We start from the raw sequence: 5,000 nt of genomic DNA, 5'->3' as shown, positions 1-5,000 counted from the left end.
CCAGCACCCTCATCCAGAATAGGTGAAAGTACCAATGCAGGAAAGTCATCAAACACGTGGCCGCACCATTCCTGAGCAATACTCCTTCATTAATGTCCGTTCACCCGTGTTGCATGTAGTGCGCCACTTATCCAGGAGTTGTGTGGCCACACGAAGAGACCTTAGTCCAATGGAGGCAGCAAACCTCCTAGCGTTCCGAAAGTCTGACCCTGCCAGGTCTACTACATCCTTCAATGTCACAATCCTTGAATCAAGAAACCTCCTCCGGAGTGAAGGGAAATCGGATGAGGAAATGTCCATTCTTGCGCCGCCAACCACAGGTTCTTGTAGAAGCCAGTGTAAAGAGGTTTTGCCCCCTGGCTTTGAACATTAAACATGCCCCAAATCTTAAAAAGAGTGCGGTAGACGGGAGGCAACCTAGAACCATCAACCCCATGTGGCAAAAAGAGTGACTTATCAAGCCCCAGCCCCCCACAAGTTCTTAAAATTGTGCAGCTCAGAAGTTTCCAAGCAACAACTGTGGGTCCAGTAAGGAGCTTTTTCACAAACTGCAACCTAAAAGCAGCAGTTCTGCTATGGAAATGTATAAGACCATGTCCCCCCTCTTCCTTTGGCAAAAACAAAACTGACTGTGGAACCCAGTGTAACTTATCCCAGAAAAAGTTCCCTACAACAGACTGCAACTTGTTCAGAAGGTCTGGTGGAGGATCCACACAGGCCAGACGATGCCAAAAGGATGAGGCCACCAGGTTGTTTATAATGAGTACCCGCCCCCTGTAAGACATCTTAGGCAGGAGCCACTTCCACCTTTCAAGCCGCCCAGTAATACTTTCCACTGCCCCCTCCCAGTTTTTCTGCAAAACTTTGTCATCCCCCAGAAAAACACCCAAATACTTAAAACCATCTTTCTTCCAAACTAACCCATCAGGGAGCCCTGGCACCCCTTCCCCCCACTGTCCAAGCAATAGAGCCTCGCTTTTAGCCCAGTTAACTCTAGCTGATGAAACTGACCCGAAATCTCTTAAAATGTTAACAATTACCTCTATATCCCCTCTCCCCGCTAATTAAAAGGACTATGTCATCGGCATAGGCAGACAGACAAACAGGAAAGGAGAAGCCAGGTATAGACAGACCATTTAATGCCCCTCTTAACCTACGTAAAAGAGGCTCTATTGCTATAGAATACAGCATTCCAGACAAAGAGCAGCTCTGTCTTACACCTCTGCCAACCTTGAAGGGAGCACTTAACCCACCATTGACTTTGAGTATACTCTCTACATCTCTGTAAAGAACCCTGATCTTTCTTACAAAGCCTTCACTGAATCCAAAGGCAAGTAAAGTGTCCCACAGGTACCTAAGCTTTTTCTTGATCTAGCGAAACCAACCCCACATCAATTCCAAGAAGTTTGGAAACATGTATGATGTCACGAATCAAAGCCACATTATCAAAAATAGACCTACTGGGAACACAATATGTTTGGTCCGGATGGATGACCTGGTCCATTACCTTGGAAAGCCTGTTGGCCAAAACTTTTGACAGCAATTTGTAGTCGCTACACAAGAGTGACACGGGTCTCCAACACCTAATATCAGTAAGATCGCCTTTTTTAGGGAGAAGTGTGAGGACTGCCCTACGACAGCTCACTGGCAGGAGCCCCCCAGCAAGACTGTCGTTGAGCACGGCAAGCAAGTCCTCACCTATCTCCGACCAAAAAGACTTATACAATTCTGCAGGAATGCCATCTAGGCCCGGAGCTTTACCACACTCCCAAACCCTGAAGGGCTCTTTCCAGTTCCTCCAGTGTCAGGGCAGCGTCAAGCTCGGCAAAGGACTCAATTGAAATTTGAGGCAGATCTCTTACAAAAAGGCTGTCAGACTCTCCGTCCCTTAGTTCGCTCTTGTATAGGTCCTGATAGAACCGAACAGCTCTATTCCGAATCTCACGATCACCAGTCAATAAAGCGTCAGATTCAGATTTTAAAGAGTGGATCAATCTTTTCTGTCCATTTTTCTTCTCCAGACTAAAAAAGAACTTTGAAGGAACATCCATCTGATCCACACTTCGAAAACGTGAACGGACCAATGCACCCTTAGCATTAATTCCTATTAACTCAGCTAATGCATTCTTTTTTTCTGCCAGATTCTCAATTTCATCATGAGTCCCAGTAGAGTAGGCCAAATTTTGAATTTCCTTTAACTCTTCTTCCAAGATCTCAATAGACCGGGTTCTGTCTCTTGTGATGTTTTGAGTATACTGTGTTACATAATTGTTGGATTTGTATTTTACCATAATCCCACCATTGTTGCAAAGAAGCAAAAGAAACTTTACTTTCTCTGAAACCAGCCCAAAATGTTTTAAAAACATCATTAAAATATTTATTGTGAGTAAGTGATGTATTGAAGTGCCAGTAAGCACTTTTAGGCTTCACAGAGTTCAACGTGACCCCACACAAAACCAACCCATGATCAGAAAATGCCACAGGGGTTATCTCACAATTCCCAAAAATATTAAGATGGTGCCTAAATGTATAAAACCTATCAAGCCTGGCCATGGAAATCATGCTACCATGAGCATGAGTCCAGGTATATTGCCTGTGTTCTTTATGAAAAGCTCTCCACACATCACTTAGATCATGCATGTGTATACATTGGCTACGTTTTTTACGTGAAAGCATATGTGGCTCGCATGATTCCTGTCTATGTCATGTTCTGTGCAATTCACTCATACTCATTACCACTACACCCAGCTATAGTAGTAGACAACTTGTCAAGGAAGGACACTCTATCCGTTACATTTGTAGGGGCATATACACAAATGAAAGTGAAAACATGATTTTCAACCAAAACCCTGACTTTAAAAAGTCTACCTTGTATAACCTCCACAAATTCATGGGAAGTTGGAGTAAAACCCCTTTGCAAATAAGATCGCAACACCACCACTGACGGAAGTGTTATGGCTTAAAAAAGAGAGCCCATCCCACTCTAATGCCCAATCAGCTTCGTTCGCGGTATCGCTATGCGTCTCCTGCAGTAAGACAACATCTAGGCGCTTTAAACGGAACAGTTCATAAAGTGCCGCCCTCTTCACTGGGTCTCTTGCCCCGTTAATGTTCAGGGAAGCCATATGAACCACACCCATGAATAAAGGCAAAAAGAAAAAAGGAAACTTATGCATATACCTAAACATTGTAAAATTGCACTTATTTACCGGTGTCACCCAAAAGAACATTCAACTTCGTGATGAACTTTTTCAAGCGGTAACACTCTTGCCTTGTGACAAGACCTTTGGAAATGAACAATTTTGCTTTGGTCATAAATTGCTCTACATCAGGGAAATATACAAGACCTTTGGAAATGAACAATTTTGCTTTGGTCATAAATTGCTCTACATCAGGGAAATATTTATCAATCTGAAGTTTCTTAACATGCTTTGTCTGAGACAGAAATTTTTTAACGTCATCCACAGTAGGCCTATATGACTGAGAAGCAAAACCACTCAAACGCATACTGCAACTGATACTGCAGTCAGAATCAAACTCGCTTTCTGATTCATTCATCACTTCATTTTGACCTTTAGCGTTAGTAAGAACCTTCGCAGTTTTAGTTTTAGCAGATTCATGTGTCTGACTTCGTCTCCTCTTATTTAATCGGGGTCGGGGAATTTTAAACGTTGGGCCTACTTCCTCCGCCTCCATTTGGGAACTTTCGTCTTCCGCATCATTATCATCAGTTTGATCCGCAGCTAATGCGCTGTTTTGGGGGGTAATATTATCGTTGCCACTAGGAACGTCAGGTTCAATTTGGCCATTATTTTTCCCTGCCAACTCTGCAGGACTGTTATGCGGCTGGGTAGCCTCTAGTGGAGGCACCGTGCCCTCTCCCTCTGCTTGGCAACCCCCTGCAACCTCCCCTCCACTAGGAGAGTCAATACTATCAGGGGATTCTTCAACTGATTTGTTACTAGTGTTATCCTGCCCAGGTCCACCGGTAGTGGACTCATCTCTTTTTTCGGGACAGGCCCCTCACCAGATGTCCAGTTTGACCACAACCAAAACACTTCATTAAACAAGAGGAGACGTAGATAGGTTAACTAAACCCGTCCACCGTCACATTTAAAGTGAGATCCAAGTCGCTATTGTTGTTCAACATCATGTACACAAAACGTCTAAAAGACACAACATGTTTGAGCAATGGGGAATTGGTCGATATTGCTATCTTCCTAATGGGTGACACCAGTTTGCCATAGCGGGAGAGAGTTTCTTTAAGAACATCGTCCTTAATGAATGGCGGGACATTAGAAAGGATCACTTTCTTAGAGGGGGATGATGGAGGAAAAACTGTGGTGAAAGTGCCGTCGATTACAACACCACGTTCAACGACAGCGTTAACCAGGTCTACCGAAGCCAAAAACAAAACAACCGCACTGTTCATTCGTGCAGCAGAAACTATTTTATCGTGGCCAATGATTTCCCCTATAGCTAAGCTACAATCTTCGATGCTGGCGTTGGCTGTAATTTTAATGCCATGTCGCCGCGTTAAAGATTCAAACGTCTCTTCACCTGAGGCTGCCATGCTCCCAGCACAGCAACAGTGCCTCGGTAAGAGAAGAAATGACCAAACCCCACCAACACACCTACGTTGTACCAACACCCTCAACAAACACAATAAACATAACAAAGAAGAGAAAGAAAGAGAAAAGAAAAAAGAAAAGGATCAGAGTAGCTGCACAGCGGCCACAACACAGCACTCACTCACACAGCACTCACACACACAGCACTCACTCACACAGCACTCACACACACAGCACTCACACACACAGCACTCACACAGCACTCACACACAGCACTCACACACACAGCACTCACTCACACAGCACTCACTCACACGCTCAAGCTCCACGTACTCGCTCGCATGCGCACAGAGAGAGAGAAAGAGAGAGAGAGAGAGAGAGAAAGAGAGAGGAGGGAGAGAAAGAGAGAGAGAAGGAGGGAGAGAAAGA

General features: G+C 44.4%; 1 protein-coding gene across 1 annotated transcript in view; it reads right to left on the bottom strand.

The window, feature by feature from the left end:
• Window positions 1-5,000, bottom strand: part of LOC121715028 (hemicentin-1-like) — a 125,387-nt gene that overhangs the window by 99,978 nt on the left and 20,409 nt on the right.

Source organism: Alosa sapidissima, chromosome 8 (assembly GCF_018492685.1).
Source record: "Alosa sapidissima isolate fAloSap1 chromosome 8, fAloSap1.pri, whole genome shotgun sequence".
NCBI classification, from domain to species: Eukaryota; Metazoa; Chordata; class Actinopteri; order Clupeiformes; family Clupeidae; genus Alosa; species Alosa sapidissima.
The sequence above is the reverse complement of the archived record's forward strand: the minus strand, read 5'-3'. Positions and strand labels throughout refer to the sequence as shown.